The 12,836-nt window shown below is 46.0% G+C and overlaps 1 non-coding gene across 1 annotated transcript; it reads left to right on the plus strand.

Annotated features, from left to right (window-relative positions):
* The first annotated feature begins 3,324 nt into the window (after positions 1 to 3,324).
* Positions 3,325 to 3,395, plus strand: LOC118021435. The gene has a single exon (XR_004682178.1). It is a non-coding gene; the product is annotated as a small nucleolar RNA SNORD93 (small nucleolar RNA).
* Positions 3,396 to 12,836: the final 9,441 nt, after the last annotated feature.

Raw genomic sequence — 12,836 nt, forward strand, 5'->3', positions numbered from 1 at the left:
TTCTGGGGACCCAGCAGAGAAGAAAACAGAGTCCTTGTGGAGCTGTATATTCCACCATCATGACAACTCTGCTTTTGGAGAACACCCTAAGGCTGGCTCTACTCCACCAGAGAAAATTCTAGCTGATCTATAAAGTCCCTTCTACTCTAGAATTCCTCTTTAATCCCTTGGCCTCTGATTTTTACCTCTTGGATATTTGATGTGCAGTCAGCTTCCTGCTGGTAATGCGAGACTCACGTAGGTACCCCTTCTCCAAGGAGCCTTCCCTGACCCCTTAGCAGCCTGGGCTCAGTGGTTCGCGCTGTGCCCTTGGCACACTGTGTGGGCTTCTATCGGTGGGCGAATGTCACTTTACATTCCTTGAGGGCAGGTGCAGTTTCTCATTCCACTTTATACCCCCAGCACCAATCACATTGCCTGACACAGTCAGCACTCAGAAAATACTTGTCACGCTAAACAGTCCCTCCAAACAAAATAATCTCAAGTGTCCTAGTTTCTAGGAAGCCCCAGATCTCAAAATTCCAAAAGCAGATTAAGGACAAGGCTGGGAGAGCGGGTCCTGTGCAGCCGTGCTTCCGCGGCTTGCGGACCACCCTGAGGGAAGGCATGGAATACTTTGGGGGGCGGGGGTTACATACCTAACATTATCTGTTGCCTGGAGCTTCATCTAACCTGCAGCGCGGTAAATGCCCACCACATCCAGAGAGGTGTCCGGGCAGGTGTGCCCCCGAGTCCGCAGGCTCCGAGGCCCGGGCGCCGGCAGGGGGCGTGCGAGAGCCTCCGGGCGCCCCGGGAGGGGCGGATACAGGGCCGGGAGGGGCGCCGGGGTAACTTTTTGGTTGGTTGCCGCAGGGTGCCCGACCGCCCAGGCCCCTTTTAAACTTGGTCTTTCCAGCATCCCCCCTTTTCCGCCGCGGCGCGCGACTCGGTAAGTGTCTTCCGACCCGCTCGACGCCGGAACAGGCCACGTGGGGGTCTCTGGTGGCACTTACTAGACGCGCCCCTCCTTGCCCCCCGGGCCCGCCCCGTCCGGGCGTCCGTGACCCCGGTTCGGCCTCAGCTCGGCGCCCCCTCGGGAAAGGCCCCCGATGCCGGGGAAGGAGCTCCCTGGGGGCACCCATGAGGGCCCCTCTTAGGTGGGCACGTCCTCGTGGAGCCGGGGACCCTGAGTCCCTGGGAAGCACCCTCGTGGCGCCTAAACACCCCCCCCCTCCCCGCACCTCTCGTGCCTGTGGCCCCGACGCTCAAGGGCTCCAGGCCGCAGGGAGCTTCAAACTCCTGTTTCAACGAAAGGAGAACTTTTCGAGAACGCGGCTGGGGGGCGGGGGGCGCCGAGCCGGCGGGGCGGCCGTGTTGCCCGCGCACTCGGGGCTCCCGCCTGCCCGCGCCTGGCAGCGACCCCGACATGGCCCGTTTGGAGAGTGAGCGGGACGGTGGCTCCGGGCGCGGGCAGCTTCCGCGCGCAGCAGCGTGATCCCGGTGCTCCCCACGAACCGAGGGCCTTCCGCGCGCACAGCCTCTCACGCCGCGCACACAGGCGCCTTTCCGTTGCCACTTCGCAGGGGAGCTGGGCTTTTTAAAAGGTCTGGGGTGAGTCTTGCCTGAACTGAACTGGTAACTGCTGTGAGCCCTCCTGAGGGAGCCTGCAATGTTCTCCCCCACGTTCGCCGTTTCAGGAGTGACCAGAGCCTTATGCAGCACGGGACCCCCTTCCAGCATTTTCGGGGTGTGAGGCCCGTCATGGTTTTCTCTCCGGGGAAGAAAATCTTTAACCATTGGGGTTCCGATCTGTGTCCACTAAGACGCTGGCACACCTTGCTGGAGAAAGGGTTATTCTCCGAATTTTGTAAAGATACAAATTTAGAGATGAATGAATGAAGGAATCATGGTAGATACCCTAGGTATCACTGAGTAATCTCCCCCTTGAAATGTGAGGCTTGCGGGGTTCACATGTTTGCACTAGAGTTATGAAAGACTTTTTCACTTATTAGAAAGTATCTTATTAGAAAGTATTTACGATGGGGCGCCTGGGTGGCTCAGTCGTTAAGCGTCTGCCTTCGGCTCAGGTCATGATCCCAGAGTCCTGGGATCCAGCCCCGCATCGGGCTCCCTGCTCGGCGGGAAGCCTGCTTCTCCCTCTCCCACTCCCCCTGCTTGTGTTTCCTCTCTCGCTATATCTCGCTGTCAAATAAATAAAATTAAAAAAAAAAAAAAGTATTTACGGATTAGGAAACCCAGTGGGACACCATTTTGTCATGCTTTTAAAGAGGGGGGAGGGGCGCCTGGGTGGCTCAGGTCATGATCCCAGGGTCCTGGGGTCGAGCCCCACATCGGGCTCCCTGCTCGGTGGGAAGCCTGCTTCTCCCTCTCCCACTCCCCCTGCTTGTGTTCCCTCTCTCGCTGTGTCTCTCTCTGTCCAAAAAATAAATAAAATCTTTAAAAAGAAAAAAAAATAAAGAGGGGGGAAAAGGTAGTGTTGCGAGCTGTGCTGTAGGGACCCCTTCTGCGGCCACATATATGAACCCAGAGCACATGGCCAGTTTTCCCTGCCCTGCGTCCCTCAATCCGGTGACTAATACTCCCACACCTGGAAATGCAGTGGTCAGGCTTTGTTTTACAATTCCTTTACGTGTTGGGGATTCCTCTCGAGCCAAACTGTTGCCACGTTTCCATCTGAGACAGAAACATGGGCTGAGAGAGCCAGGCGGCGCCACAAGGAAGCGGCAGCTTGCGCCAGTGTCTATTTAAGGATTGTGGAAACTCAACAGGAGCTGGAGACCGTTCTCAACTTGCTACCTCTGCCTCTGGGTAAACAAGTTCCAGGCTTCCTTTGGTTTGTAAATCTGTTCAGTTTGTTTCAATGTTTCCCAGGTACAAACTCTTGCCAGTAAGGTTTACTTTTTTTCTGAAATTGCTACTATTCCAGTCTAATGTAACAAAGAGATCAAGCTGCCGCTGACATTATATTCTATGCAGTCCCAGAGGATAGGAACTTAATTCACTGTTCGTTTTACTCCTGGCTGAAAGTGACCAAGTTGGTTCCCAAGTGTGAGGAAATCTTGAAGAATGTAGCCTTTTTACGGGAATTCTATTCAAAGGTAGCGCTTTTTTCTCATCAAAGGTAGCTAGTAGATAACTACAATAAAAGACACTCTACAAAACAAAAAACAAAGCCCCAAACCATAAAAAGTGACATGATATTCCTAACGTTGTTCTTCTCACTTTTCTCTCAGACTCAGTCCAGCTCAAGATGCTGACGAACTTCAGGTATGGACCAAATGGAGAGACTTTGGCTTGAGTTACTAAATAGCTGAATGGAATTCTTGGCCAAGGATGAGAACCCTAGTCTGATTAGCTGTGCTTCTCTGATGGGTTAAAGGATTTACCTGAGGCCAACGAAATAGGAATTGGTTACATGATCACATCCCTCCTCCCTTTAGAAAGTACGTTTTAATTAGAAAGGGGGAAACCTCTAGTATATAAGTAATACTTTATTATGCCAAGAAAAGGTTATTTTTTAAGTAATTGACATTTAATCTTTCAAAGTATCTTTTCCAATGGTGGCCATTTTGCATTTGAGTCTTCCAGAAGGTTGAGGTTGAGAAGCTTTAGTAAAATAGGGTTTGAGTTAAACATTCACTTTTATATCAGAACATTACTGAGTTGTGAGCCCTGAGTTGACAATGTATAGTATGTTGGGGAATTTTATTTAAACAGTTTTTGTAAACGTGGTCTAGAAACCACTGTTTGTTTTCTTTTTCTTTTCTTTTTTTATTTTTTATTTATTCATTTGAGGTACAGAGAGAGCATGAGCAGGGGGAGAGGGAGAGGGAGAAGCAGGCTCCCTGCTGAGCCAGGAGCCCGATGCGGGGCTCGATCCCAGGACCCTGGGATCATGACCTGAGCCGAAGGCAGACGTTTAACCACCTGAGCCGCCCACCACTGTTTTATTTCTTAATAGCACATCTTATTTAGTACTTGCTGCTCTAACTACCTGCTGTGATACTTCTTTTACAGGCCTGGTGCTTGAAAGAAGTTTTCAAGAGGATGAAATATATTTGAACATGTGGTAGTTCATACATATAGAATAGAAGCTCTTGCTTTCTTTGTCCCTTTCATGGTAGTATCAGGGGTGAATTTTGAGAAGATGCCAAATAGCTATAAGAATATAGATCTACTTGCCCCATAGAGAATTTTCTAGAACATAGTTCCATTTAGTCTTTACCAACCAACCAGCCCCAGCCTGAAGCTTGACACAGCTATCTTGACAACTCTGTCAATTGTGCTTTATAATTTGCAAAGGTTATTTTTAAATCTCATTCTTTTGACTATCCTAAATATATGTTTCAAAGTATTCTCTTAAAAATTTGGTTTTATTTTTTTTTAAATTTATTTATTTATTTATTTATTTATTTTTATTTATTTTTTTTTTTAAGATTTTATTTATTTATTTGACAGAGAAAGACACAGCGAGAGAGGGAACACAAAGGGGGAGTGGGAGAGGGAGAAGCAGACTCCCTGCCGAGCAGGGAGCCCGATGCGGGCCTCGATCCCGGGACTCCAGGATCATGACCTGAGCCGAAGGCAGTCGCTTAACCAACTGAGCCACCCAGATGCCCCAAAATTTGGTTTTATTATATGCTTACAAATTTTTCCATAATAGATCATTTTAATGATTACATTTGATCCTTTAGACAGGAGACAGATCAATGGATTCTTAAGGATCAGTGAGGGGCTGGCTGCAAAGGAGCATGAGGGAGTTTTGAGGAAATGTTTTATATCTTGTTTATGGTGGTGACTGCATTTGTCAAATTTCGGGTGAGTTTTGCTAAATGTAAATTGCACTTCAATAAATGTGACTTTAAAAACTTTTCTGGCTTCTTAATGACCTTTCCAATGCAATCAGTTTTGGGTCAGTGCTTGAAGGATTTCCTGAGGGGTTAAAAATGGCAAAAACATCAAAAATCATTTTGGGGGTATAGTCACGTAAGTGCCTTGTGCACACAATAAATACCTGAGAACAACGGGATCAGAGGGTATATGTTGGCTTACCCATTGGGGATATAAAATTTCTCTTTACGGATATTTTGAGCAACAACACATACTCCTTGTCTTCTTGACAGCTGCATTTTAAGTCAGATGCCAGGCACTTTGCCCTTGACAGTCCATTCTAGTGGCCACATGGTGGCAGAGTACAGAGTGTGACATTTCTGTTACCCTTATATGCCCTGCAACTTGGTTGGCACCGCTTTGGGTTCCTTTGTAGCTTTGCTTTCCACACTGGCAGCTTCCCCTTTCAAGAGAATGTAGAATGGCTTTGACCGACACCAGCCAGGGAATTTGGGAAATGAAGTGAGGTTTTAGCTGCTGAGTAACTGGGCTTGGGTTGATCTCAAAGCTTGATGCATCAGCCACACGGTTGAATGAAAAAAATCCGTCTGAACTCTCCCTTTTACTCTTGGGATTTTCAAGGATGCTTTTGCAAGGAAAGCTGGGCCAAGTATTGGTTGCGAGGCATTGCTCTGACTGTAGGTAATAAGTAGGTCGAACCACGGAGCCTGTTGAGCCCCGCCCCGTGACCATATGGAGTGCTGACGCCCGTGTGATGCCATCTGGCAGCCGCAAGCAACCCCCATCAGGTGCTCGTGTGCTTCCGGGTCCCACACCTTCCCTGCCCCGCCTCTCCCAACCCCCTTCCCGCTACGATGGCAGCACAGTCGCCCAGTACAATACCTTGGTTAAACAAGTCTAGCAAACACCAGAGAAAACGGGATTAGGCGTCGGAGCCTGCCCTCCTTGGACAGCCCGTGCCTGCATGCTGAGCAGAGCTAAGGCGACAGTGGGAAGATGCCAACAGGACTATTCAACTACCAGCCATTTTGCGCTCAAGTGCCCTGAGAAGTGAAGCAAGCCTGGAGTTGAATGAAATGTTCCCAGAGAGGGCTTATTAATTCCAAGGCAGGAGGTTGGGCTTGAAGAGAATCTTTCTGACTATAAATGAAAATGTGATAGGAATGTAACTTGATGCTAATGGTTATGGTTTCATTGAAAATGTAAAATCTGAGGAACTCCGGTCACTATCTTCCCCGGATGTGACCTGCCCAGGATCACGGTTATGCTATTGCTCATGTTGGTTCAGGTAGATTGAGTCACATAATTAGATTTCAAGAATGGGCATATCCCATTTTTGACATAGGCACTCCACAGTATTCTTAAGCCCTGACTACAAGCAGTTTCTGGTTCTTAAAAGCAAGCAAATCTTTGTAGTTCAAGTGACTATTCCAAACTAAATAAGTATTTTTGAGGTTTCTAAAACCTCAAATAAAAATATTTTCATAATTTGGCAAATATTCACTGTGTTTCTCTTGTGTGTTAAGTCCTGTGATAGACGATTCCAGCCTTAATAGTGTTTGCGTGGTGTGACTTAAGCATATCACTGTGTAGGTTAGAATATGCCCCAGTCAACTTCTGTTAGAAGGAGTAACTTCACTTAGTATCTGAGTCTGTATCTGAAAGATCCAATTGTTAGGACAAACTCTGAAGAGACTATCTATTTTTACACATACACACACACACCCCCATCACTACCACATTCCCTGAAGGATTTAGGGCTTCTAAACAAACAGTAAACAATACAATAATTAGAAGAGAGAATAAAGACTCAGGAAGAAGAGAGCAGGATTATAAAACCAAGCCATTGGACCTCATACATTAGGCTCCCGCCAATTTGGCTCTGAGGCTCCTAGGAGCTGGCGAAAAGAGCCTGTTGGCAATTTGTCATTAGGCACTTGAATATGAATTTAAAATGGAAAAGGAGGAGGAGGTGGGGTCATTTTCATTCTCGGTTCCCTGGAACCTAAGTGAAAAGATGTTTTTTTTTCCCTCTTCGTGATCTCAAGTACCTTGAAGGAAGAAGTAGAACAGAAAAGGTGTCCATATAACTAAACAAGGATCTAGAGATCATGGAGACTGATGGATTTGATGCAGAACAGTGAGGTCGGTCGGCCAGTGACCCCAGCTCATTGTCAAGACAAAGGGATAACACCTCTTGAGAAAAAAGCCATATTGAGATTTGAGGGGAAAAAAGCCATATTGAGATTGTGTAAACAGCCAGATACATGTTTGAAAGGCTTATTTTCATTTTGTACTCAAAGTTTGCCTTTCCAAAATTTACCACATATTCATGAACCGAAGAGTCCTGATTCCAATATTATGTTATAAAATTGTGATTTATCACAATCTGGGACTATGCAACCATGACTAGAGGGCCCCCTCATGGAGCTTATCTGCACTGCAAGGGGCCCATTTCTTGTACTCTCCACCATTGCCATCTGCATTTCCAGAAGGACAGCTCCACATCAATCTGTTTCAGAGATAGAGATAAAATCCAGTCAAATCAGTTTGATCTATGTCACAATGATTTGTTTCTAGGAGCAGAGCAGAACTGCGCTGTTGATGGATCAGAGCCTAATACCATTGATTTTCCAGTTGGACGAATGCCCTGGCATGTTACCCCCATGCAGAATAGAGCACACTCTATCATTTATAGACCTTCTGTGGTAGGGAAATATGTGCAACTTTGGGAATCATCATAGGGTCCAAACTGCACGCTTAAACACAGTAGGCACTGACCACAAGTCACTTGAGCTCTTGAACCATGGCTACTCCAAACTAATCTGCACAGAGGTATAAAAAATATCAGCTTTGGAAGAATTAATATAAACAAAGAATGTGAAGTATCTCAATTGTATATTGACTATATGTTAGATGATAATATTCTGGATACTGGGTTAAATGAAATATATTATGAAAATTATATAAATGCTATTTGCATCATATTTCTGTTGGGCAGTACTAATCTAAAACAAGAATCAAAATATTCATGGGAGGGGCACCTGGGTGGCTCAGTTGTTAAGCATCTGCCTTCGGCTCAGGTCATGATCCCGGGGTCCTGGGATCGAGTCCCGCATCGGGCTCCCTGCTCTGCGGGGAGTCTGCTTCTCCCTCTCCCACTCCCCCTGCTTGTGTTCCCGCTCTCGCTGTGTCTCTCTCTGTCAAATAAATAAATAAAATCTTTAAAAAAAAAAATATTCATGGGAACAGGCAGATCATGGTTCCATGGTCCATAGAGAGAAAGGTGTCATCATCCTACTATAGGACCTGGAGGAGAAGCAAGAGTAAAATTAGATTAGCACTCACATTACAGCATTTCCAGGTAAGCAGCCCTTCTTCCCAGGGCACAGGAGCACCAAGCCAGTGCCATTTAGAAGGCTGGATATAAATTCTACCCTCAAGCTGCTAGCACTTCCGGGGATTGTAAATAAAAGGCTTCAGGATGTATTCATTAAACACTCTTTTGTTCTAAGACTATGTACAAGTATTTGTGTGTTATCAGGGGCCAAAGGACTTGGTATGCTACATCTTGTCAAAATACAGCCTCCTTCGTGAAGGAGTATGAAGAACAGTTCTGGTTTCCTGACCTCGTTAGTCTGGGCGGGGGGTGTCCCTAGTAATCTGTCTTTCATGTTTAATGGAAAGTAAAGACTGGGGGAGGTGGCACCATAAGTATTACCAGAACTTACATGAAACCTTATGTTAAGCAAAATGTTCCACAACATTCTCCCTTTCCCTTATTTCACTTAGGTCTAAAAAGCAGCTCTGTGTAAAATCCCATTTTGTAGTTTCCTTACTACTAGTAATGACTTTGGCATTTTGTCTTTTTAAAAATTCTTTATTTAAATTCAATTTGGTTAACATATAGTGTATTATTAGTTTCAGGGGTAGAATTTAGTGATTCATCAGCTGCTCATTCCATCAAGTGCCCTCTTTAATGCCCATCACCCAGTTACCCCATCCCTTTACCCCCCTCCCCTCCAGCAACCCTCAGTTTGTTCCCTATAGTTAAGAGTTTTATGATTTGCCTCCCTCCTTGTTTTTATCTTACTTTATTTTTCTTTCCCTTCCCCTATGTTCATCTGTTTTGTTTCTTAAATTCCACATATGAATGAAGTCATATGGTATATGTCTTTCTCTGACTGACTTATTTTGCTTAGCATAATACCCTCTAGTTCCATCCATGTCTTTGCAAATGGCAACATTTCGTTCTTTTTGATGGCTGAGTAATACATACATATATATATGATATTTGCATCTTCTTTATCCATTCATCTGTCAGTGGACATCTGGGTTCCTTCCATAGTTTGGCTATTGTGGACATTGCTGCTATAAACATCGGGGTGCATGTGCACCCTTGAATCACTATGTTTGTATCCTTTGGATAAATACCTAGTAGTACAGTTGCTGGGTCATAGGGTAGCTCTATTTTTAAATTTTGAGGAGCCTCCATACTGTTTTCCAGAGTGGGTGCACCAGCTTGCATTCCCAGCAACAGAGCAAGAGGGTTCCTCTTTCTCCACATCCTCACCAACATCTGTTGTTTCCTGACTTGTTAGTTTTAGTCATCCTGACTAGTGTGAGGTGGTATCTCATTGTGGTTTTCATTTGTGTTTCCCTGATGCTGAGTGATGTGGAGCATTTTTTCATGTGTCTGTTGGCCATTTGGATGTCTTCTTTGCAGAAATGTCTGTTCATGTCTTCTGCCCATTTCTTGACTGAATTATTTGTTTCTCGGGTGTTGAGTTTGATAAGTTCTTTATAGATTTTGGAGACCAGCCCTTTATCGGATATGTCATTTGCAAATATCTTCTCCCATTCTGTTGGTTGCCCTTTAGTTTTGTCGACTGTTTCCTTTGCTGTGCAAAAGCTTTTTATCTTGGTGAAGTCTCAATAGTTCATTTTTGCTTTTGTTTCTCTTGCCTTTGGAGACGTGTCTCACAAGAAATTGCTGGGGCCAAAGTCAGAGATTGCTGCCTGTGTTCTCCTCTAAGATTTTGATGGATTCCTGTCTCATATTTAGGTCTTTCATCCATTTTGTGTCTATTTTTGTGTATGGTGTAAGGAAATGGTCCAGTTTCATTCTTTTGCATGTGGCTGTCCAATTTTCCCAACACCATTTGTTGAAGAGACTGTCTCTTGTCTACTGGATATTCTTTCCTGCTTTGTTGAAGATCAGTTGACCATAGAGTTGAGGTTTATCATTTTGTCTTTTAACAGTAAGTGGTGGATTCTTCCCTTAGTTTTCACATTTCTCTTAAGCAGTGATTCTTTAGAGGGGATGGGGTGGGGGAGACAATTTTGCCCTCCTGGGGACCATTGTATTGTCTGAACACACTTTGATTCTCATAACCGGGTGGGTGAGGGCTCTTATTGGCATCTTGTGAGCAGAGGCCAGAGATGCTGCAAAATATGCTCTCATGCACAAGACAGCCCCCACACCAAAGGATTGCCTGACCCCAAATGCCAATAGTGCGGCAGTTGAGAAACCCTTTCTTAGAAAATGTCATTCCCAACAATGCCAACCTGCTAAGGTGCTACCGAGTACGCTCAGGCCAGTCCCCAACTGTGACTTTCTCATGCACAGAAAGCTTCTCTGGACTTTGAGGCCTGCAGGGACTTATTCACAAGCCTCATTGTTTTCACTTCTATGTGAATGTATTCATCACAGCACTTACAAAATAGTAATTCACTATTATTTTAAGAAGGAGCTACATGTATATGGATTTTCTTCTAATCCTCTCAAAAATCTAGTTTTAATGTTGACCGTAAGTGGCCAGAAACTCAAAATTTGCTCATCACAAACTTGTGGTTTTCTTTTTTTTTTTTTAAGATTCACTTACTTTAGAGAGTATGTGTGTGTGTGTGTGTAAGGTGGGGGAGGGGCAGAGGGAGAGAGGCTTAAGCAGACTGTGCTCAGCGCAGAGCCTGACATGGGGCTTGATTGTACAACTCATGAGATCATGGCCTGAGCCGAAACCAGGAGTCAGATGTCCAACCAACTTCGCTACACAGGTGCCCCAAACTTGTAGTTTTCTTAACCAGAGTTGGTGGAAGTCTTAGCTTGATCACTGAGGCAGAACTTGCCCAAACCCGCTGAGGGGACTGTCAGATCCCTAACCAGGCCTTAGAGTCCATAAACCACCCCAAAATGGTTACAATGATCTACTTCTGTGATAAATAACTTCAGGTTTCTTGAGGAGCCCTTATCACATCAAAAGAACATTCTGGATCCCCCTGTAAAACAAAAACCCATATCCAAGGAATTGAGACCAAATATGACTGACCATGCTCCACCCTCTAATTTTAACCTTGACCAAAAGATTCTGACAAATTTTAGAACCCAGAGAACAATAAAAACCTGAGACCATTGAATTACTCCATTGGCAGAAGTAAAAGAAGCCCCTTTAAGTTGTCTGGAGTGGAATCTGGTTCAGTTGATGGGCCTGCCATGAGCCAGAGCCCTTTCAAACCACTCATCACAGCAAAGACACTTTTGATGCAGGAGCTGTGAGATGGAGCAGCAGAATCAGGCGCCCAGTAGCAATGCGGGGCCACGGCCACAAACACTCAGTGTGAGATGGGGCCAGGGTTACTGGAGCTCCGAGCAGTCAGAGGTGCTGCCCACCTCTCAGATTAGAGTGCCCTCCTTCGCGGTCTTCTGAGCATAGCCATTTGTAATCTCATACTTTCTCGCATAAAAAAAATACGGCACATGCCCCATGGTCACAGACAGTAGGGAGATGAAGACCAGCATGCCGAATTCCTGAGGCTCTGCTTCTGGAATGTTCTCCTGAAGAAGCTGGGTCCCGGTGAGGTCAAAGGACCAGAGACCTACGGGACAGCAGTGTTGGGGGAGAATAAGTATAAACAGGTATCAGAGACCTTGGTGAGAATTTCAGCTCCGGCACCGAATGGCATTGTCACGTTGGGTTAACGAAGCTTTCTGGGGCTCAGTTTCCTCGTCTGTGAAATGGGAACATTTAGAGCACTACCTCTCTGGAGGATTAGATGAGACACTGTTGTGAAGTGTGTAGCATCATGCCTGGTCATCTCTGCATGGTAGTTACTCTCATAATTTGTGGTATTATAAGTATTTTTTTGAGTCCCCATCACCACACCATTACTACCTAGCAATATAACTTCATTCGGGGTGTATTTATGCCTCCACTCCAAAAATGTGTAGGACAGAGAGCCACGTCTTGAGCTTCCAATCTGGTTCCAATTCCGGACTCTCCCTGTTTGCTCCTGGTTTAGCACAGCAGGAATTAGCCTCCTCTCTCTCAAACGCCCCACTTTCAACCACATAAAGAGGCTCTGTTTGATTACTTTGGAAGCAGCCTCAGGACCTGCTATCGAGCCATCAAATAGGGCAGAAGCCAGCCATGGTGACGAGTGGCAGCAAGGGGGGCTCTCATGCCTGCCTCCATGGACACTGCTCCCAGCCCAGCTTCTATCTGCCTGGATGGCTGGATTCTCCCTGAGATCCAGCGTGGGTCCTACAGAGGTCTCCTGGTTGTCTCTGTCCTGATCCCCAGACTTAGCTCTGAACTCAAGAATTATTTGGACTGAATATGCTTGCGTCCTCCTGTATCTGCCTTTGCAAAGCACTGGCCAGGCCTTCCATCTTCCTGCGCTGCCCCCTGCCATCCTGCCGTGGCTACCCCCTGGGGGCCCTGACCAGCCCTCCCATCTTCTGGGCTGCGCTGACCACCCAGCATGGTCTCTCAGTCTCTAGGGGCTTGGCCTGCCAAAGGCCTTGCCCTGCACCAGACTCTGACATGGAACTCACCTGTCCAACCCCTCTACCTGGCCCTTAACACACAGTGCTTGGGAAGCATTTGTAAAGTGCCCCAGTGATATGATGGGAAGTGCCCAGAAGTGAGGGCTAATTAGGCACTGACAGAATTATTTCCACATTGAGGGCATAAAGAGTTACAGTT

The sequence above is a fragment of the Mirounga leonina genome, unplaced genomic scaffold (assembly GCF_011800145.1).
Source record: "Mirounga leonina isolate KUSES-001 unplaced genomic scaffold, KU_Mleo_1.0 Mir_174, whole genome shotgun sequence".
Taxonomy (NCBI): Eukaryota; Metazoa; Chordata; class Mammalia; order Carnivora; family Phocidae; genus Mirounga; species Mirounga leonina.